Source organism: Balaenoptera physalus, assembly GCF_965194825.1.
Source record: "Balaenoptera physalus genome assembly, chromosome: 17".
NCBI classification, from domain to species: domain Eukaryota; kingdom Metazoa; phylum Chordata; class Mammalia; order Artiodactyla; family Balaenopteridae; genus Balaenoptera; species Balaenoptera physalus.
The window spans coordinates 28,838,953-28,863,494 of NC_138895.1; the positions used below are offsets into that span (position 1 = coordinate 28,838,953).

General features: G+C 35.7%; 1 pseudogene across 1 annotated transcript; it reads left to right on the top strand.

The window, feature by feature from the left end:
- The first annotated feature begins 6,169 nt into the window (after positions 1-6,169).
- Positions 6,170-23,957, top strand: LOC309647065 (solute carrier family 7 member 13-like; annotated as a pseudogene). The gene is made up of 5 exons (XR_014268656.1): positions 6,170-7,354; positions 11,198-12,960; positions 14,727-14,858; positions 22,342-22,397; positions 23,809-23,957. The product of XR_014268656.1 is annotated as a solute carrier family 7 member 13-like (transcript).
- The last annotated feature ends 585 nt before the right edge of the window (positions 23,958-24,542 follow it).

The following is a 24,542-nucleotide window of genomic DNA, read 5'->3' on the forward strand; positions in this document are numbered from 1 at the left end:
CATCCTTATCAAGTTACCAATGGCATTTTTCACAGAAATAGAACAAAATCTTAAAATTTGTATGGAGAGACAAAGGAGCCCAAATGCCAAAGCAATCTTGAAGAAAAACAAAAAACGGAGCTGGAGGAATCAGATTCCCTGACTTCAGACTATACTATAAAGCTACAGTAATCAAGACATTATGGTACTGGCACAATATCAGAAATATAGATCAATGGAACAGGATAGAAAACCCAGAGATAAATGCACACACCTATGGTCAATGAATATGACAAAGGAGGCAGGGATATACAGTGGAGAAAAGACGGTCTCTTCAATAAGTGGTGCTGGGCAACCTGGACAGCTACATGTAAAAGAATGAAATTAGAACACTCCCTAACACCATACACAAAAATAAGCTCAAAATGGATTAAAGACCTAAATGTAAAGCAGGACACTGTAAAACTCTTAGAGGAAAACATAGGAAGAACACTCTTTGACATAAATCACAGCAAGATCTTTTTTGACCCACCTCCTAAAGTAATGGAAATAAAAACAAAAATAAACACACGGAGCCTAATGAAACTTCAAAGCTTTTGCACAGCAAAGAAACCATAAGCAAGATGAAAAAACAACCCTCAGAATGGGAGAAATATTTGCAAACTAAGCAATGGATAAAGAATTAATCTCCAAAATATATAAACAGCTCATGCAGCTCAGTATCAATAAAAACAAAAACCCAATTTAAAAAAAATGGGCAGAAGACCTAAATAGATATTCCTCCAAAGAAAATATACAGATGGCCAAGAGGCACATGAAAAATTGCTCAACACCACTAATTATTAGAGAAATGCAAGTCAAAACTACAATGAGGTATCACCTCACACTGGTTAGAATGGCCATCATCAAAAAATCTACAAACAATAAATGCTGGAGAGTGTGTGGAGAAAAGGGAACCCTCTTGCACTTTTGGTGGGAATGTAAATTGATACAGTCACTATGGAGAACAGTAAGGAGGTTCCTCAAAAAACTAAAAATAGAATTACCATATAACCCAGAAATCCCAATCCTGGTCATATACCCAGAGAAAACCATAATTTAAAAAGACACATACACCCCAATGTTCATAGCAGCACTATTTACAATAGCCAGGTCACAGAAGCAACCTAAATGTCCATTGACAGACGAATGGATAAAGAGGATGTTGTACATACATACAATGGAATATTGCTCAGCCATAAAAAGAAATGAAATTGGGTTATTTGTAGAGACAAGGATGGACCTAGAGACTGTCATACAGAGTGAAGTAAGTCAGAAAGAGAAAAACAAATATCATATATCAATGCATATATGTGGAATCTAGAAAAATGTTACAGATGAACTGTTTTGCAAGGCAGAAATAGAGACACAGATATAGAGAAAAAATGTATGGACACCAAGTGGGGGAAGGGGAGGTGGGATGAAATGGGAGATTGGAATTGACATATATACACTAATATGTATAAAATAGATAACTAATTAGAACCTGCTATATAACACAGGGAACTCCACTTCACTGTACAGTAGGAACTAACACAACATTGTAAAACAACTATACCTCAATTAAAAAAATTTTTTTTTAATTAAAAAGTAAATAAATAAATAATTTGAGGACAGGGTAAGTGGAGTGTTCATGTTTAAGAGGCAAAGAATTTCAGTTTGGGAAGAAGAAAACTGTTTAGAGGTGGATCATGGTGATGGTTGTATAACAACAATGTTAATATATTTAATACCACAGAACTGTACACTTAAAGTGATTGAAATGGTAAGCTTTGTGGTATGTACAATTTACCAAAATAAAAATAATAATAGCAATTAAATACCTAAACAAAAATTGAAAAGACAACCTATGGAATGGGAGAAAATATTTGCAAATGATGCAACAGAAAAGGGCTTAATCTCCAAAATATACAAATAGCTCTACAACTCAAAACAAACAATCCAATCCAAAAATGGGCACATGACCTTAATAGGCATTTCTCCAAAGAAGAGATACAGATGGCCAATAGGCACATTAAAAGATGCTCAATGTCACTAATTACTAGAGAAATGCAAATCAAAACTACAATGAGGTACCACCTCACACCAGTTACAATGGCCATCATTAAAAAGTCTACAAATAACAAATGCTGGATAGTGTGTGAGGAAAAGGGAACACACCTACACTGTTGGTGGGAATGTAAGTTGGTATGGCCATCATGGAAAACAGTATGGAGGTTCCTCAGAAAACTAAAATAAAATTACCATATGACCCTACAATTCCATTCCTGCAAATATACCCAGGCTAAACTATAACTCAAAAAGATCCATGTACCCCTATGTTCATAGAAGCACTATTCACAATAGCCAAAACATGGAAACAACCTAAACAAACAACAACAAACAATCCATTGACAGATGAATGGATAAAGAAGATGTGGTACATATATACAATGACATACCACTCAGCCATTAAAAAAAGAATGAAATAATGCCATTTGCAGCAACATGGATGCAACTAGAGACTATCACACTAAATGAATTAAGTCAGAAAGAGAAAGACAAATACCATATGATATTGCTCATATGTGAAATGTAAAATATGGAACAAATGAACCTATCTACAAAACAGAAACAGACTCATAGACATAGAGAACAGACTTGTGGTTGCCAAGGGGGAGGTGGGCAAAGAGAGGCATAGACTGGGAGTTTGGGCTTGGTAGGTGCAAACCATTACATTTAGAATGGATAAACAACAAGGTTCTACTGTGTAGCACAGGGAACTATAATCAGTATCCTGTGATAAACCATAATGGAAAAGAAAAAATAAATAAACTTGAATTTATTTTTGAACTACAAAAAAAAAGAAAGAAATTGACAATAATATAATAATAGTAGGGGACTTTAACACCCCACTTACATCAACAGAGAAATCATCCAGGCAGAAAATCAATAAGGAAACAGTACTCTTACGTGAAATATTAAACCAGTTGGACTTAATAGATAATTACAGTACATTCCATCAAAAAAATAGAATACACATTCTTTTCATGTGATGGAACGTTCTCCAGCATAGATCACATGCTAGACCACAACACAAGTCTCATCAAGTTTAAGAGGTTAGAAATTATACCAAGCATTTTTTTCTAACCACAATGATGTGAAACTAGAAATCATTTACAGGAAGAAAAATGGAAAAATGCAAGCACATGGAGACTAAACAACATGTTGCTAAAAAAGCAATTAGCTAATTAAGAAATCAAAGTGGAAATCAGAAAATACTTTGAGACAAATGAAACAAAACTTTCCAAAATCTAGGGGACACAGCAAAAGAAGTTCTAAGAGGGAAGATTTTAGAGGTACAAGCCTACTTCAAGAAACAAGAAAAATCTCAAATAAACAGCCTAACATACCATCTAATAGAATCAGAAAAAGTACAGAGCCCAAAGTCAGAAGAAGGAAGGAAGTAATAAAAAACAGGGAGGAAATAAAATAAAGACTAAAAAAGAATAGAAGAGATCAATGACAAAGACCAATTTAAAAAAAAAAGTTTTAAAAATTGATAAGCCTTTAACCAGGCTCATTAATAAAAAAGAGAGAAGACCAAAATAAGCAAAGTAAGAAATGAAGAGGAGAAATTACAACCAATATCACAGAGATACTAAAAATCATAAGAGAATACTACTTATAGCTATATGCCAACAAATTAGATGACCTAGAAGAAATGGATAAATTTCTAGAAACATACTATCTTCTAAGACTGAATCAGGAAGAAGACAATCTGAACAGACCAATCACTAGTTATGAAATTGAATTAGTAATCAAAAAACTCGCAGCAAACAAAGTCCAAGACTGGAAGGCTTCACAGGGGAATTCTACCAATGTATAAGGAAGATTTAACACTGATCTTTCCCAAACTATTCTCAAATAATTGAAAATGAGGGAACACTCCCAAATTCATTATACAAGGCCACATTACCCTGATACTAAAACCAGACAAAGACATTACAAAGAAAAGAAAATTGCAGGTAAATATCTCTGATTAATAGAGATACAAAAAAATATGTTCCGTCTATACCAATTTTGATAAGAGTTGTTTTCTTTTTTTAATTTTATTTATTTTATTTATTTATTTATTTTATGGCTGTGTTGGGTCTTCGTTTCTGTGCGAGGGCTTTCTCTAGTTGCGGCAAGCGGGGGCCACTCTTCATCGCGGTGCGCAGGCCTCTCACTGTCGCGGCCTCTCTTGTTGCGGAGCACAGGCTCCAGACACGCAGGCTCAGCAATTGTGGCTCACGGGCCTAGTTGCTCCACGGCATGTGGGATTTTCCTAGACCAGGGCTCAAACCCGTGTCCCCTGCATTGGCAGGCAGATTCTCAACCACTGCGCCACCAGGGAAGCCCCTTGATAAGAGTTTTAATCATGAATGGATGTTGATTTTTTTGTACCTGTTGAGTTGGTCATGTGATTTTTATGCTTTGTTTTGTTAATATGGTGTATCACATTGATTGCTTTGCAGGTACTGAAACATCTTTGCATCCCTGGAATAAATCCCACTTGATCATGGTGTATGATCTAAATATATTGCTGAATTCAGTTTGCTAATATTTTATTGAGTATTTCTTGACATTAGTATTTTTTTATTGTCCCTTAATTTGAATTTCTCTGAAGTTTCTTTGTGGTTAAATTCAGTTCATGCATTTTGGCAGGAATAACAACTAGCTGCCCATTATTCCATTATTGGTTAGGTTAGCTTTGAAAACTTGGCTAAGATGGAATTCTTCCATTTTCTCCAATGTGGCTACTATTTTTTCCTTTGATGTTAGTAGATAATTTCTAGGGAAAAACTTTTTAAATATTTTATCAAATTTTCACTCAAATTTTAACAGCTATTGAGCATTCTTGTGTGAATCAATTATTATGATGATAGCAGCAAAATGATTTTTTAACTTCATTATTTCTTCTGGTTTTACTAATTGACATTCTATTGTGCAGAGTTTTTAAATCTCTGGTGCAGGACTGCATCCTCACCATCAAACCTCTCTCTGGAATATGAAAGAAAACAAACAAAAAAAGTCATTATTTAGCCTGAAATCTGATTTTTATGGCATTTTCTCTTAAAATATAAAAAGTTCTTCCAATGTAAGGGTAAAGTCTACTAAGCATAATGTTGGTAAAGTATAAATCCAATATGTGTTTAATGTTAAACATTAAATACCAGCATGGTCCCTTTTTAACTCAGTTGTATTTCTCGTGCTCACTGATTAACATGACCTATAATTTTTAAAACACAATAATCACAGTATTTCTGAAAAACAGAAAAACCTGAGTAAAATTATATGTTCTGTAAGATGAGTGCTTGCTAAAGCCCAGAGGGACTTACAGCTGTGTAATTCCCACATTTTACAGATGAGGAAACAAAGTCCCCAAGTGGACAAGTTATTTATACAAGATCACATCAATAATTAATTAACTAAAAAAAAAGAAAAAAGGCCCAGAGCAGAGATCTCCTGCTTTTATATGTTACATTATCTAAAAGGCATGTTAATTAAAAAAATAAAATTTTATAACACAAAATGGTTAAAAAACAAGCTTCCTTATTTCTCTTCAGACAGTTTTGTTAAATCTTTTGAGAGTCAAATAGGAAAAATTATCATGACTAATGACTTTTTGAAAACTGTTAAAATTGCAAAAAGGAGAACACCAAGCTCCCAAAAGCAATGGGATTTTTTCCCAGGAAGCAGGGCTTTCAGAAAAAGAGGTGTGGGGACTTTTCTGTCTCCCAAAGAGATACTGAAATACTGCTCATTCAGCAAGAGAATCATCCCAGCTGTTCAGGCTGTGTGTTCAGTGGTGTCCATGCCATGTGCTCTTAGTCATGTAGAGACAAGGATAGCTTTCCTGGAAGTGGAGCACAGTACTTTGTTCTCTATCTTCTGATCCACCTACTGTCTCAGCAGCATGAGATGCCTGAAGAACTTACTGCCAGCAGAGTTTATAACCCAGCCTTTCTATCCCTGGTATTCTAAAGTAGACCTCCTAAGAAAGGATTTTGTTTGATGATTTTGCAGTCTTGAGAAATTTTGAATTTTTGAGGTTTCAGGACATGGTTTCAGTGTATATTAGAATAACAGTTATCCACTTTATTTCCTTAACTGGAATTGTGCTTAGTTACAGGAAGAAAGAGGTTTGGAACAGACTTGTGAATACTCTCAGTGATAACCTTCTGAAGACACTGATGAAGAAAATTGAAGAAGGCACAAGTAAATGGAAAGATATTCCACGTTCATGGCTTGGAAAAATTAATATTGTTAAAATGTCCATTCTACCCAAAGCAATCTACAGATTCAATGCAATCCCTATCAAAATTCCAATGGCATTTCACAGAAATAGAACAAACTCTTAAAATTTGCATGGAACCACAAAAGACCCCGAATAGCCAAAGCAACCTTGAGAAAGAAGAACAAAGCTGGAGTCATCATGCTTCCTGAGCAGTATCATATCGGCATAAAAACAGACACATAGATCAATGTAACAGAATAGAGAGTTCAGAAGTAAACCCACACATATATGGAGAATTAATTTATATATTAAGATATCATTCAGCCATAAAAAAGCATGAAATCTTCCCATTTGCCATGACATGGACGGACCTTGAGGACATTATGCTACGTGAAATAAGTCAGACAGAGAAAGACAAATACCATATGGTGTCATTTATATGTGGAATCTAAAAAATGAATAAACAAACTCATAAATACAGAGAACAGATTGGTGGTTGCCAGCAAATACATTGGTGGGGGCTGAGTGAAATAGATGAAGGTGGTCAAAAGGTACGAACTTCCACCTGTAAGTAACTCATGTGGACAGACTGTAGTTAACAACAATGTATTGTATATTTGAAAGTTGCTAAGAGAATAGATCTCAAACGTTCTCATCACAAGAAAAATATTGATAACTATGTGTGGTGATGGATATGAACTAGACTTACTGTGGTGATCTTTTCACAACAAAATTGCTGTACACCTGAAACTAATATAATGTTGTGTTTCAATTACATGTCAATTAAAAGAAGAAGAATAGAATGCTTTGGCATATTTTTTACTGGTTACTTTTCCCCTCCCCCTGCTGGAAGCATAAGGGCATTTTTCTCTGATACTCATTGTGGGGACCTGGTAAAGTTCTTGGAAGTAAAACTCACAAAAGTGTGATGGCCCTCTTATGACTGGACCCCTTGAAGTTTTCTCTCTCAGACTTGTCCACATGAAACTTTTAGCAATTCGTCGACTGCATTTTAGGTTTTCCTACCCTAATACTGGTCCTTGCAGAGGTTTCTGCTGGTGAATTTCTGCTCCGGTAAGTTGTGATTCTCTGTATCTTCCTGTCTGTCTCTCATATTTTGGGCTCAACAGTTTTCCCAGTGACCTCACTTCTCTAACAGATCTAAAAAAAATTGTTAATTTTTCAGTTTGCTCAGCTGTAAAGAGCTATTGTTAGGACAAACTGAAGACTTCTGTGCTCTTTAGATGCCACACTAGAAACCAGAGCTCTTGAGGTAATATTTTAATTACCTTCCTGAGCTCCTTCGTCTGGGTGTTAATTTATAGTCCAGAGTCTCTTTCTGCTCTATTGAACTGTTTAAATAGCTCAAGATCACCATCCTCTCCCTCCTGCTAGCAGCAATGTTTTACATAGATTTTCTGTACAAATCTATTCCCTGACAGGATAAAGGCACATAGGAAACTTCAGCCCAAGCTCACTGCTTCCCTTTTGCCCCAAAAGCTTCCAAGCCCTGAGACCAGAACATATATCATCCAGATCCTAATAAACTGGATAGTATGCTTCCTGGCTCTCCTAAGAGACCTACACATATCCTTGTCCAGACTCCTCTACTCCCAATTTTTTAATCACCATATCTGGTTTTGGTATCAACAATACAGAGAAAATAGAAAAAGGGCCCACATTTCACTCCCATCCCCATCTCCAGCCATAGATGCTTCCACATGCAACTTTTATTACGAAAACAAGATGATTTAGAAAAAGGAGAAGGATAGGGTCTGTGTAACTCTAAAATTTGTTCTATTTCTACCATTACATGCTTTAGGAAGGAAATATATCGACAGACCAGACTAAGAATAAGGGCCTCAAAACACACGCCTTCCTAAAGTTCAGTATGTATTCCTCCTCTGACTATGAAATGACATTAACAACAGAATTTACTTTTGTGTCATCAACTGTGCCATCCTCTTTCTCACAGATGGGATATAGGTACTGGCACAAAGGTCATAGACATAGGCACTCCGTTAGAACAGTGTGCATTCTTTCTGCATGAACTGATCCCAAATGAGGATAAAAATTTCCTGACCATCTTCCCCACTCTCAAGCCATGGATTTTAAACAATGCCAAAAGAATTGAAGTTCCACTGTGTCTAGAATCTTTGTCTATTTTGTATACTGATATGTACAGAGCACCTAAAACAGTGTACAGTTTAGGCACTTCATAAATATTTGTAGAATGGCAGAGAAGACATTGGTTTAATATACCAAATCTTGGAGGCAGTGTTCTGGAGCTATAGCTCAAAGAAGCACTCTAATAATGTAAAAAATCCATATTAATAAAAAGTCTGATTCCATTTTGATGTTTGACTGTTGACAGCTCTTAAGTTCCACTACTCCCCTTTCCTCTTCTGCCCCACATCTGGACAAGCTGATAAGAAAGCCTGCTGTTTCTTTCATTGGCACCAATAGGAACTTAAAATCACACGAGCGTCATCCCATTCAAATGGGAACTCTCACCTCAGCCCTACTTCCTCACCACCGTAGAACATCAAGTTAGTAACTCCTGTCTGCCCTCTCAAAACATTTTTGGACCTGCTTGGGATCCTACCCTGTCTCCTAATGAGAGTCTCATTATAAGAATAATGAACCCTTCCATATCCTCTTAGTGCATGTATGTCATCATTAGTTTTGATATCTGAACCAAATTTTGGATGGCAGGGGTAGTGTGTCCATCCCATCTCAGTGGGGTGACTACATCTTTGAAGATTAGTTTTTTAACTTAAAAAAGCATGTTAATTTTATATTCTATTCCATAATATTTGCATGTTTAAAATAAATGCTTCAAAATAAATTCTGAATGCTTAAATAAATGCTTCAAAAATTTTCCCCAAAAAAAGTACTTTGAGTGAAATTGACACCTCAGGAAGATGAATAACATTTAACCCATGGCTTCACCTATTCCCTGGCATACAGTTATTTGAGCAAAGAGTATTTCAGTTTGAGAGGTATAGATGCAGTCCTATTCCATTAATTTATAAATGACAGAAACTAATGTCAAGAAAACAAAAGAAATTTCTAAGGTCATGCAGTCAACTGGAACAAAGATCCTTTGACTCCAATATGTCAAATATTTCCAAAATCTAGTTTATTGTTTTTATTTTGATATATATCTAACATTCATCTAATGCAATCAGGGAGTTTGTATAAATTATTTAGAAGCACAGTCAAGCATAAACACCGATTACAAATTACTATTTTAGGAATTAAAAGTATCGAGACAAAGGGTGAGTTGCAAGTAAACGGCTGCAAAAGAGCAATCACCATCTTTTCATGTACCTGTTAGCCATTTGTATGACTTCATTGGGAAAATGTTTATTCAAGTTGTCTGCCCATTTTCAATTGGATTCTTTGATTTTTTGCTATTGAGTTGTATGAGTTCCTTATATATTTTGGATATTAACCCTTATTAGATAGATGGTTTGCAAATATTTTCTCCCATTCCATAAATTGCCTTCTCATTTTTCTGGGTGTTTCTCTTGCTGTGCAGAAACTTTTTAGTTTGATGTAGTCCCACTTGTTTATTTTTGCTTTTGTTGCTTGCACTTTTGGTTTGATAGCCAAAAAATCATTGGTAAGACCAATTCAAGGAGTTGTTTTCTGTTTTCTTTTAGTTTTACAATATCAGGTCTTATGTTTAAGTCTTTGATCCCTTTTCAAGTTAATTTTTGTGAGTGGTGTAAGATAGGGGTCTAATTTTGCATGTGAATATCCTATTTTTCCCAACACTTTTATTGAAGAGAGTGTCCTTTCCCCATTGAGTATTCTTGGCTTTTTTGTCAAGTACTAGCTGACTGTACATGCATGCATTTATTTCTGAGCTCTCAATTCTGTTCCATTGGTCTATGTGTCAGTTTTTATACTAGAAAAAGAAGTACAGACTATTCCCAAAGAGTTTTGCTTGTAACTGTAGTAATATGTCTAAAGATCTTCAGAATACTGTTCTCACAGCCAAGACTTGAATTAAAGTCTGATTATTGAGTTGCAATAACCTGTGCTGACAGGCCATTGTTATTGTGCCACTTGTGAGAGAGAGGAGAGTGAGGCTAATGACACACTCATGGCTGTGAGTCAGACTTGAGTGCTCCATCAGTCCTAATCCAGTCCCTGCACAAGGGGATGCATCGCTGAGATTGGATAAACACAGGGCCCATGAAAAAGTCACCAAGAAAAAAACAAACCAACTCTTATGGTTTATATTGTCGTTTCTTGGCTTCTTGTGGATTATGGATTTATTTATTTGTAAGTAAAATCATAAATATATATAAAAACATATATGTAAAATACATTAAAATTAGTTAATTTAAGTGAATAGGTGGGTGAACTTGACAAATTAATTTCTTATTCCTTAATTTCCTCATCTATTGGTACTGTATCACAGGTGGTTGATTTGATTTAAAGAGTTAATATAGGGCTTCCCTGGTGGCGCAGTGGTTGAGAGTCTGCCTGCCAATGCGGGGGACACGGGTTCGAGCCCTGGTCTGGGAGGATCCCACATGCCGCGGAGCAACTGGGCCCGTGAGCCACAACTACTGAGCCTGAGTGTCTGGAGCCTGTGCTCCGCAACAAGAGAGGCCGCGATAGTGAGAGGCCCGCGCACCGCGATGAAGAGTGGCTCCCACTCGCCGCAACTGGAGAAAGCCCTCACACAGAAACGAAGACCCAACACAGCCAAAAATAAACATAATAAATAAATAATAAATAAAAATTTTTTTAAAAAAAGAGTTAATATAAGTGTTAAACACAGTTCCCAGCACATAGTAGGTGCCATGTAAATATTAGCTATTATTAGTATTACCATGTTGAAGCTCACAACCAGTATATAAAAAGTCTTGGTTTATATACGTCTTCTTCTCTAAACAGGAGTTCCTGGAGGATAAAGATCATTAATTCAACAGATTTACTGAGACATACTGTGTACCCCGAGCTGGACCAGATACCAGGGTAAAATGGTGAACAATATACAGACCTTGTCTTAGTCATTCCTGCACATGCACTGATTCACTCTGTACCAGGCAAAACGCAGATGCTCAAAAGAGTGTGCCCTAAGTCAATAAGTAGCTGAAAATATAGAAAAAAATAAATAATGCTGAAAAGATGAATCATGCCCCTACTAGATAATTAACCAGGGAAATGTAAAACCCTAAATATGTGTACTAAGTGACCTGTTTGTCAAAAACTGAGTCTAATTTGCAACTAATTACAAAAGTTTTTAAAGGACCTTAGAGAAGCTGAAGCACTCTGTATATAATGTAGATAGTGAAAATTAAAATAACCAAATTATGAAACTAACATTTATGGATCCCTAAGGTATGTCAGTTATACTACCAGGAGTTTTGTATTAGTATTTGCTTCATCAATAAATTACCTTATTTAATTCTATTAAAGAAAAAAATAAGGATTATCAGTCCCATTTTTCAAAATAACAAAATCGAAAGTCATTGAGTGACATAGATGTGCTAGTAAGTGGCAGATGTGTGTGTGATTCAAACCAAGATCTGCTAACAAGTGGCAAGCATGTGATTCAAACCTTGTATTTTTTGTCATTCTTTACAAACTTCCTTATGGTACAAACTTTAAAAATGACTTGTTTAAGGATCAAAATTAATGAGGTTACATATCCATAGAAGAAACCTGACTTGGAATTTTTCATCTCATTCCCAATTAGCTGTGTCTAAAATGTTTAATTGTGCATAACTTTTTAAATGCTTAACATGTAAAACATAACTCTAATATTATCTCAGACACTTTAGTTCAATTTGCTCACAAGTTAATTTTTTTATTATGTTAAGGGCTGTGACAAAATCTATTTGAGTAAGAGAGGAAGAGGAAAGTAAAGCACTTAACTATAAGAAGATTGGCTGAAGCCTTTCACAAGTATGAACAGAGTAAAAACTGTGAATTTATGTTAGCTTTTAAAATTAAGTTTCAGACTTAAGAAAATGAAGATGGGAGAAAGTACTCAGCTTCAACGTGTAATAAGGTATTTCCATGGAATGATTTTTTATTCAGTATCATAATGGGTGCAGGAATATTTGTTGCTCCTAAAGGGGTGTTAAAATACTCTTCACTCAATGTAGGAGTCTCCCTAAGTATTTGGGCTGCTTGCGCCATAGTGTCTATGATGGCTGCCCTTAGTCACGCAGAGCTGGGGACCACATTCCCTAGAAGTGGAGCACAGTATTATTTCCTCAAGAGATCTCTTGGACCCTTTATTGTTTTCTTCTATCTCTGGATCAATCTATTTAGTACCCCAGCAGGAACTGCTGCACGTGGCTTTTTACTAGCAGGGTATATAATGCAGCCTTTCTATCCTGGATGTTTTTTTCCTGAGATGCCAAAGAACTGTTTAGCATTGGCCATTTTATGGTGCTTGGGAATTCTGAATGATCGAGGAGTGAAGGAGGTGACTTGGTTTCAGACTGTCAGTACAGTTGTGAAAATGACAGTACTCTGCTTCATATCTCTAACTGGAATCGTGTTATTTGTGAGAGGAAGAAAAGAGAACCTAGCCAGGTTTGAGAAAGCTTTCGATGCTGAAGTTTCAGATGCCTCACAGATTGCTGAAGCCTTCTTACAAGGATTATATGCATATTATGGCTGGGGAGTCCTTGTTAAAATAGCAGGTAAAGTCATTATTTTTAAATTATAAAAAACACCACCACGCTATAAACATACAACGGTTAATCAGCTTAATTCTAAGAAAGAAATACTACATTGTTTTAATATAATGTGTTTCTCTCTTGCTTTTATCAGGTGGGTGGGTGGAAATGCATTAAACTCTGTACAAATGTGTCTTTCCAGCTTTGGAAAGTGAAATATTTTCCAGATGTTTACAAATTAAAACAAGTAAACACAGAACTGACACAGCTTAAGGACTCCAAGACAATTGCAGTTTTTTACTGAACAAATATTTTAATAGTCTACACTTCGTAGTTATAACAACCCTCAGAGAAAAATTTTAAATACAGAAGATATAAATTAAAATAAAGATTATGTGTAACCAATTATCTTGTATGTACACACATGTGGGGGTCACACTGCACATATACTCTTATAACTTTATTTTACCTAAAGCACATAGTGAGAATTCAAAATATTATTAAATATAAATGCTTTTAAATGAATACACAGTATTCTATCATATGTAATTTGACCATTTTTCAAACTTTTTCCCATTGCTGGATCCCAGAGTTGTTTCTAGTTTTTCACTTTAAAATTTTACACTCATTGTTCCAATCATTTCCTTTTATGTAAATCTTTGTGGGTTTCTCATTGCTTTATTAGAAAAAATCTTGAAGTAAAATTACTAAGTGAAGTATACAAATATTTAGAAATGTCTTGAGGAATATTGCCAAATTGCCTTCCAGAAAAGCTTTACAAATATATCTATCAGTATGAATTAAAATGACTAGACTTGGCTTCATCAAACTTGTTCATTCTTTAGTCACCTAGAGCTGTGAAAATCAAATTTCAGTGTTATAACTCATTTTTTCTTCAATTTCTAATGGGAGCGAAGAGTTTTGCAAATGTTCATGACCATTTGTGTTTCTTCCTTGTAAGACAGGTAAATGGTTTTCCCAGTTTGTTGTTTGTTTTTTATTTTGTTCATAAGATTTTAAAAATTTCAGTCTTAAAGACTAGAATTTATTTATGTTTATTTAGTTATTTATATAATACCTATAAGTACCAAACTATCCATCTTTTAATTTTTCATTGTTTTCATACTTGAAAAGTCTTTCCCCATCTCAAGGTTTAGATAAATATGTATCTGTGATTCTTTCTCTAAATCTTTATGGTCTTATTTTGCATTTTACTTTTAATACATATGAATTATTTTGAGGGAGCTGCATACTGTGAGTTAATAATATAATTTTGTATTTTCCAAGTAAACATATATGTCAATTTTGGTGTTGGCAATATACACTCAAGTTTAATTTAAGGTTTAACTAGTCTAGAGCCTTAATCCAAGGAGTGAAAAGAGCAGGAGAGTCTACCCTAAAGTCCTAGAATATTGTGACGAGATTAACAGATGAGCTATTCCAGCCCTTCATTAACACGTACTTGTAGTTCTATTGAATACAATGATGGCCGTAAGGTAAGGGAAGATTTGCTCCAGTCCTCCTGGCCTAGAATCCAGGTTTTCTGTTATTTTCTTATCCAAAAAAGCTCATGTTGAGTATATCAGAGATACAACATTAAAACCCAGAATTTAGCAAAATTCTGTTGCTACTAGAATCAATAATTTACCCAAGCTTGGTAAATAAGCATTCAACAAAAATGAACTCTTGTTGTGTGCAGTCGTTTCTTTTACTTATTATGTGTTATATTGAAGCCACTTTCAAAGATTATATAATTAGCCATTTTTTATGTGTGGCACTTTTTTTTGCAGGAGAGCTGAAAAACCCTAGTGAGAATATCCCCAAATGCGTGGTTACTGCACTTACCCGTGTGGCACTGATCTACTTATTGGTTAACATTTCCCACCTAGCTGTCCTGATGCCAAAGGAAATCATGTCCTCAGGTATGGCTACACAGAACCAGGGGGAGGACACTCTGTTTCATTCTCCTGAATAAAGGGAGTTTCTAATGTACAGTGGATTTTTTGCATACTTTAAGAGAATTATGCTAAATTAGTTCATGTCTGGATTATTTATTTATCTATTTATTTAAAGGCAAAAGTTCAAAAGGTCAAGCAATCTCTTTTGAGCATATAGTAAAGGGTGAAGTCTAGGAGCAAAAATATGGAAAACACCAAAAATTATAAAAGGAAAAAAAGCAGAACACAATGGAAAGAATAGAATAGAACAGAATAAAATGGGATAGAATAGAATAGAAAATATGAGAGTACTTATCAAAATCCCTTGGGATATACTTAATAAGGTGTATATGGGTGCTCTGGGATAGCATTTGCCTCCAGGAAATATAACTCATACTTTGTCTCTAGGCATATCCCCAAAATCTATACAGAGCTTGAGTACTTAACTTTTCTTATTACTGAAGTAGAAGTGAATCCTTCCACAATATATATATCTATATAGAGATATATAATTTCAGTTTACCCCAAAAATGATTCAAATTTTCAGAATTTTTAAGAATTACTACTTTATAGTAAAGAAACTGATTTTTTGCTCTAAAAATAGACAAACTGAAAGAGCCTCAATTCTCAATTGAACTTAATATATCTAAACAAATATATTAATAAAGTATATATTTTTAAAACTTTACATTTCCAGTTATCATAAGGCCCTAAAGATAAAAGAAAATCAATAATAGGCTCTCATTAAAAAGAAAAAGAATGAAAAGAAAAATAAGGCCTATACTACATCCAAGCTTGAGGCTCCTCAGTTATCTCAACTCTAAAATGACACTATTTACAATAGCCAAGACATGGATGCAACCTAAGTGTTCATCAACAGATGAATGGATAAAGAAGATGTGGTAGATAGATAGATAGATAGATAGATAGATAGATAAATAGATAGACAGACAGACACACTGGAATATTATTCAGCCATAAAATAGAAGGAAATATTGCCTTTTGCAGTAACATGGATGGACCTAGAGATTATCATACTGAGTGAAGTAAGTCAGACAGAGAAAGACAAATATTATATGATATCAGTTATATGTAGGATCTAAAAATCACTACAAATGAATTGATTTTACAAAACAGAAACAGACTCACAGACATAGAAAACAAACTATGGTTACCAAAGGGGAAAGTGGGGGGAAGAATAAATTAGGAGAATGGTATTAACAGATACACATCACTATATATAAAAGAGATAAACAACAAGGATTTACTGTATAGCACAGAGAACTGTATTCAATATCTTATAATAACCTATAATGGAAAAGAATCTGGATATAAAACTGAATCATTTGCTGTACACCAAAAAGTAACACGATATTCTAAATCAACTATACATTAATTTTTTTAATATAAAAAATAAAATGAGATGAGTATATTATTTGGTCATATCACTCAGTAGTAGTAATAACAAATGTGAAAATATATGTGAAGGCACTCTGGAACACCTATTGCAAAATAATATTCTGCTTCAGATAGATCACAGATTAATTAAAACAGCCATATATTTGAAATAAAAAAACCTAATTGCAAAAATCACCTTTCAGATATTGAGCTTTTTTCACTTGGTAAGGATTCAGTAACTCTTGGTTTCAATTCTCATGTGAGTAAAATAGGGAGAAAAATTGTTGCCCTTTGTATTGCATAGCATAATTAGAGTAAGAAAAATCACTTTACAGAATCTACAAAATCAAGTTATGTGAATTATAGTGGTTAAAACACAAGGAAAAAATACTCTGTGATGATCGTAAACATCCAAAGGAAAGTAATATTTTTCACTGAAATTAGCCCTTTGATGTTAGAAAATAAAACCTGTGACTTGCCAAATTTTATAGAGTAGAAAGATAGTAAATAGTTTCATTCACAAAAATTTTAGACAAGACATGTTTACATTAGTAGACACAGTTTGAGTCAGAGGGTGAAAACCCATAGAACTATCTTCTTAATGTAGTGAATTCAGTAGGACACATACAGATAAAGCCCATATCTTTGCCAGCCCGAGTTTGCGGTCCAGTTTGGGGTTATCATCAAACCAGTCAATTTTCAACAAGTATGCCCTTGAAATAAGAGTGTCAGAGAGGAGCTAGATAAACTCTTCACACATCCCTGGCTGACTGGGGAACTGCAAGGGAAGACCACGAGAGTCAGGCAGTAAGTAAAAGCCAAAGCAACTTGAAAACTGGCTGAACTTTGAATGTGCTTCCCAACACACACACGGATTGACTGTGAAAGTATGGAAGCCTTATGGATTTGAGATGTTTGAGCATAAATTCTGCTCAAATCATTAACTGACCACTAAGCTATGCAGCTAACAGTAGCAACCTCTAGGAATCCAAACATGAAAATTAAAATTAAAATTAAGAATTAAAATATGAGAAGACATAGTAGCTTCACACCATGAAGAAAACAGGGTTTATCAGTCTACCAGGCAAGTTACAAAAACAACAACAACTCAGGAAAATGTATGAAGAAATAATGGCTTGGGAATTCTGAAAACTGATGAAAAACATTAATAAATAGATCCAAGAAACTCAATGACCCCACAATAAATACAAAGAGGATCAAACCTATACCTATCAAAGCCAAATTGTGAGAGCCAAAGCAAAGCAAAAGAGAAAGCAGCAAGAGAAAAACTACTCATTGTATACAGGGAAGTGATAATAAAATGAACAACTGACTTATTTTTTAAAATGGAGGCCAAATAGCAGTGGAATGACACACTTAAAGTGCTGAAAGGGAAAAAAAAAAAAACCTGTCAACCAAGAATATGATATCAAGTGAAAATATCCTTCATAAGTGAAGGCAAAATAAAGACATCACCAGAGAAACAAAAACTGAGAGAATTCATTGCTAGAAGACTTACTGAAGGAAATTCTTCAGGCTGAAGAAAGTAACTTGAATGAAAAGGAAGGAAGAAAGAGAATCAGAAACAGTAAGTATATGGGTAAATATAAAAGAGTCTGTATGTGTGTATACACATTTTTCTTTGAATTTTAAAAAAATACCTAAGATTATTTTAAGCAATAACTCTGAAACTTAAGTGTAGGGTTTATAAAATGTATAGATGTAATATATATGACAATAATAGCACAAAGAAAACAGAAGGAAATAAGCTATAGTGGAGCAAAGTCTCCATATTTTACTGAAATTAACTTGAAATTGATTTTGATGAATTTAAAGGTGCATGTTGTAATTACCAGACCAACCACTAAGAAAATAACTCAACAAATCAACAGAGGAATTAAACTATCACATTAAGAATATCTGTTTAGGGACTTCCCTGGTGGCGCAGTCATTAAGAATCTGCCTGTTAATGCAGGGGACATGGGTTCGAGCCCTGTTCCGGGAAGATCCCACATGCCGTGGAGCAACTAAGCCCGTGCACCACAACTACTGAGCCTGTGATCTAGAGCCCACAAGCCCCAACTACTGAGCCCGTGTGCCACAACTACTGAAGCCCACACACCTAGAGCCCATGCTCTGCAACAAGAGAAGCCACAACAATGAGAAGCCCATGCATCGCAATGAAGAGTAACCCCCTCTCACTGCAACTAGAGAAAGCCCGTGCACAGCAATGAAGACCCAATGCAGCCAAAAATAAATTAATTTAAAAAAAAGAATATCTGTTTAGGGAATTCCCTGGCAGGAATGGTTAGGACTCAGCACTTTCACTGCCAAGGCCTGAGTTTGATCCCTGGTTGGGGAACTAAGATCCCACAAGCCATATGGTGCAGAAAAAAAAAAGAATATCTGTTTAACACTAAAGGAGGAAGTAAAGGAAGAATAGAAGAACGAAAAGACATAAGACATAAAAAACAAATAGCAAAATGACAGGTGTAAATACAACAATATCAATAATATTAAATGAGAATAAGTTAAACACTGCAATAAAAAGGCAGAGACTGTCACACTGGTTAAAATCATCAATCCAACTATATGCTGTCTAAATGAGACACACTTTAGATTCAAAATCACAATTAAGTATAAAGTAAAAGAATGGAAAAATTTATACATGTAAACATTAACTGTAAGAAAGCTAGGAATAGTAATATTAATAAGAAACAAAATAACTTTAAGAAAAAAAGATTGCTAGAGACAAAGAAAGGCATTTCATAATGGTAAAAGGGTCAATGTATAAGGAAGATGTAATAATTATAAATATATACACACCTAATAACACAGCCCCAAAATACATGAAGCCATACTAATGTAACTGAAAGGAGAAATAGACAATTCAGCAACTATAGTTGCAGATGTCAGTATATCACTCAATAACTAGATAGAAAGTCAATAAGGATATAGAAGATCTGAGCAGCACTATCAATCAAACTGATCTCATTGACATTTATAGATCACTCCACCAAACAGAAGCAGAATATACATTTATTTCAAGCACTTATGGGACATTGTCTAGGATAGACCTAATTCTAGGATATAAAACAAGTCTCAAAAAATTTGAGAAGATTTCTACCATACAAAATATTTCCTGCAACAGCAACAGAGACAAAATAGAAACCAACAACAGAATGTAATTTGGGAAATCCCACATATTTGGAAATTAAACAACACACTTCTAAATTACCCATGGGTCAAGTAAGAAATCACAGGACTCTCAACAACTATGAAGATTTATCCCTGATTGAAAGCTTACAAGTTAGTCTGGCACAGTTTCAGGGAGGCTGGAAATGGAGACAAAGACAATTTATTTTTCATAACAATAGCAGTACCTAGAATGTCATTTTTATGCTGGTTCCCGAACCTCAATTCCCACAAGACAGAGCAAAGAAGGCCAGGTGATACTTCCACATGACAGTAGAAGATCCCCAAACTTAGGGAATCCAAATCTTTTATAATATCTTTTATAAGTCTCTCTTCAGGAGGTAGGTTCCAGGAATGGTTCTAAAAGACAAAAGATCATTATTGTCCTTCCATCCCCATATTTTTCAGAGTCTAAATGTTCCCTCCTGGGCTCCCACAATTGCCACTGTAAGAGAACTTAGCAAAGCAGGTACTCAACCAAGCATTCATTATCCTTGTAATCTATGACCATGTCAATCCAACAAGAGAATCCAGGTGCATGAACCAAAATTAATTTTGAATCCTCTTGGCTTCCTTATGGTCAGCTGCTGTCCAGATGTTATACCAACCAGGTGAGATTGGGGTTGCTGTGTGAGGAAAAGAAGAAGCATAAAATCCAGCAGTGATCAGGAAAGCCTCCTGAGTTTTCAAAATAGGTCTATATAACTTCCTATCCTATTCTCCCTGATCATCACCCAGGAAGCAGCCAAGAGTAGACGATCACTCTCTAGGGATGGTTATATTCAGTGACCAAACTACCTGACCAAGGTGCATGGACCAGAAGAATGTGAGAGAGGAAGAGTCAGAAATATTTCCGTGTTAATTTTTGAGGAAGCCATCCAAACACTAAACGATATCAGATGTATTCAAAAGCCATATATGAAAGATACATTGAATATCTTTGCCTCCAGCACATTGATGTGTCTTTGTGTTGTACACAACTGTCAGATTTTTGAATGGCCAAACACATAACACAGACTAGTTTCAAGGGCCACAGTAGTGTGGCCAGAGTGGGCTGATCAAATTGGAAAGGCAACACTGTAACCTGAAAAAGTGCCAACAGCTATCAGTTGTCACTCCCAAGAGAGGGTCAAGGTACAATGTAGTCAATTTGCCAGGAGTGAGCAGGGACAATATGTTGTGCAAGTGGCCTCCCTCACTGTGAACAAATGGTCAAATCTTGGCAGAAGTCACAGTGTGACACATTTGGTGTTAGCCTCTGTAGCAAAATATGGAGTCCTTTTTCTTATGTCCAATGTATGATGGTAAATGTATTGCCATGTCTAGAAAGATGATGAATTCAGACATCAATTATGGCAATCTGGAAAGTGCAGTATCATTCAACAGCTTTATTCCAATTATTCTCATCAGAGAAGGGGCTCAGTGGACAGAACTTAAGGCTATTCTCATAGCCCATGCCAATTCCCCCCTTGATGAACCTTGCTATATTTCTAATGACTTGAACTATTGTCAATGGCCTGGGTGCTTGGTCTGTCACTTGGAAAACTACAGACTGACAGATTAAAGACACCCCTCTCTGGGACCATAAACTATAGAAAGAAATAATGGCTGCTGATTGAATAATCTGATGATTGGTCACCCATTCCTGAGTAGAGTATCCTTGTTTATTTTCCATTCTGCATAACTGGTGCAAAGGTTAACAGCTGTAGCAGCCTAGTGGGCACCATAAGGTTTCAGCTTAGCTAACCTATCAGTGGACCATGCCCAGACATTTACAGGAACCCTTGTGAACCAGCAACTCCACAACTCAATGTACCCCATTGAACCAGAAACTCCACTTCAGTCAGCAAACTGAGATGTAGCTTATACTTTTTCATGCAAAACCAAAATGCCACTGGGCCAGGCTAGCTATGTTCTTGAATATGCCATTTCCATTTGATAAGAGAGATTTGTTGGGCTCTTCATACCTTTTTAATAATTGAATACAATTTGATTCATCCCAAAATGAGAATATTAGGCTGGAAAGTCACAAGGCCTCCATGAGTCAGGTGTTCAGTTTTACAATATCCCAGTAGCAAGCTAATATTTTTTTCAAATGGAGTTTACCTGGTGGTTGTGTCAAGGAGGAAACAAGTCAAAAACCTCAAGGGCCACCTCCAACTATAAGGTGCCTCTCTTTGCCAGGAAATGCAATAGAAAAAAATCATCAGTCACAGAGACTTCTCGGTCAAAGGAGTAATTATGGTTGTGGATCCTGAAAGGTAGAAAGTGTGCCATAGCTTGTTGGACAGCTTTCAATACAGCCTGTTGATTTGTTCCTCCACTCAAAGGATACTGATCTGTGAATTAGCTGATACAGAAGACCAAGTAGAGTGCCCAAGTGAGATACATACAATCTACAACACACAAAGTATCCATAAGGTGCTGGGTTTCCTTTTAGTAGTAGGGGACCAGAGACAATTTTTTTCTTGACTACCAGAGAGACTGAGTGTTGTGAATTTACCTGCATGTTCCCCAGAAACCTTACTTGGCAAACAGTACCATAAATATTGTTGGGATTCATCAGCCTGTTGGTAGAAGTGTAACAATACCAACTCAGGTCTGTTTAGACTGAGGCATTTGACTTGCCCACCAACTGGACATGAACAATACAGTATAAACTGTGGATATTGGATGGCAGACAGTACAGTATAAACTTTGGATATCTTGCAAAATCCTGAACACCAACTGGTGACAAATATCAGGGGAGTTTAGGAATCCCTAGGGGAATACTCTGAAAGTATGTTGAGCAAGTGAGATAGAAAAAAAGTGTTGGTAATGTTTGAGACAGAATACCAACCGGCATCAATCTATTCAGTAATTTTTTCCATTACAGTCACAATGTCTGGAATAACCACAAATGGGGCTATAGGAGCAACAATTGAGCATTTGGTAAGAATCCACTGTAAAGCTCCAGATCCCAGTAGCTTTTGTCACTGGGCATAGTTATATTGAGATATTGCATCTTTTACCACGCCCCCCCCTGCTGCCTTTAAGTTTTCAATCAGGTCTGTGATCTTTCTCCTACTGAGATTCTATGTTGTTTTGTTGAACCACACAAGGAGGAAGAAGGAGAGGGTTTGGAAGGAACGTACATGTTTAATAGTCTCCACATGCATCTCTACCTGAACAGGAGAATTGCCTCTGGACTTTTTGATCATTTATAGTACAAGCATCTAAAATATCAATACCAAAAATATATTCAACAGTGGAAACCATGAAAATACAGTACTTTGAATTTGCCCAAAGTGCTTTATTCACAAAGGAACTTCTGTGGGTAGAGGGCTCCACTTCTGCACTGTGAATTCTATCCAGATCCCTCTAGCCGAATCTAGCCCTCACTCCACATTCCTGGTTTTGTTGGTACTTGGGAACCCATATCTAAAAGCCTTCATAAAGTTTCCCAGTATATTTGGATGGGTATAGCCTTCAGGGCAGGGAGACCTCAGTCACACTTCTAATCATCTTTCTCCTCAAGACACCTGAGGTTGAGGGAGAGAAGGGGAGAGACCATGGAAAAAGAGAGAGTGGCTTTGTGCCACTAAGATACATTTTTTAATCTTGAATTAACAAAACTGCCTCCAGAAGACAGAGAATATCTGAATAGATCTATATTAAGAAAACAAATTGAATTAATAATTTAAAATCTTCCCACAAATCAAATCCCAGGTCCCAGTAGCTTCTCTGATGAATTGTATCAAACATTTAAGAAAGAAATAATGCCACTTCTAAACAAACTCTTTCAGAAAACAGAAGAGGGAACACTTCCCAATTTATTTTATGGGACCAGTATTTCTATGATACCAAAGCCAGAATAATTCTTTTCACAAAGAAAGAAAATTACATACAAATGTTATATACAACATGTATTGTTCTATGAACTACAATGCAACAATTCTTAAAAACATTGGTAAATTGAATCCAGCAACATATAAAAAAGGATTATACACCATGAACAAGTGAGGTTTACCATTGGTTGGTTTAACATCCCAGAATCAATTAATGTTTTACTAATATGGTAACTGACAAAGATCACATTATAATATTGAGATTCATAAAAAGCATTTGACAATGGAACACTCATTCGTGATTTTTAGAAAACTTTGGAAAAAAAGTAGGGATAGAAGGGAACTTCCTCATTTAGATAAAGAGCAGTTTCAATCTACTACTACTAGTCCTTTGTCTTCACTACAATTACAATTTAATGCTTGCTAAGTGAATTAATTAAAAATACTATACAGTATCAACATTTTGTCAGTTACATAATTAGTGGCTTCTCTTTTTTTTTTTTTTTTTTTTACAGATGTTTTTGCTGTCACCTGGATGGGTGGAGTAATCCCTTCATGCAATGGGCCATTTCAATTGCTGTTTCTTCCTCAAAACTTAGCTCCCTTAATTGTACTGTATTTTCAACTTCAAGGATATGGTATATGGCAAGCCAGGAGAGTCAGCTAACTTTGATCCTCTCAACTCTGAATATCCAGTCTTGTCCAGTTGTAGCTGTGATTCAGACGCTCACCTTTTTTTTTTTTTTTAAACCTCTTTAATGGAGTATAATTGCTTTACAATGGTGTGTGAGTTTCTGCTTTATAACAAAGTGAATCAGTTATACATATACATATGTCCCCATATCTCTTCCCTCTTGCGTCTCCTTCCCTCCCACCCTCCCTATCCCACCCCTCTAGGTGGTCACAAAGCACCGAGCTGATCTCCCTGTGTTATGTGGCTGCTTCCCACTAGATATTTTATGTTTGGTGGTGTATATATGTCCATGCCACTCTCTCGCTTTGTCCCAGCTTACTCTTCCCCCTTGCCATATCCTAGAGTCCATTCTCTAGTAGGTCTGTGTCTTTATTCCCGTCTTGCCCCTAGGTTCTTCATGATGTTTTTTTTTTTTTAAGATTCCATATATATGTGTTAGCATACGGTATTTGTTTTTCTCTTTCTGACGTACTTCACACTGTATGACAGACTCTAGGTCCATCCACCTCACTACAAATAACTCAATTTCATTTCTTTTTATGGCTGAGTAATATT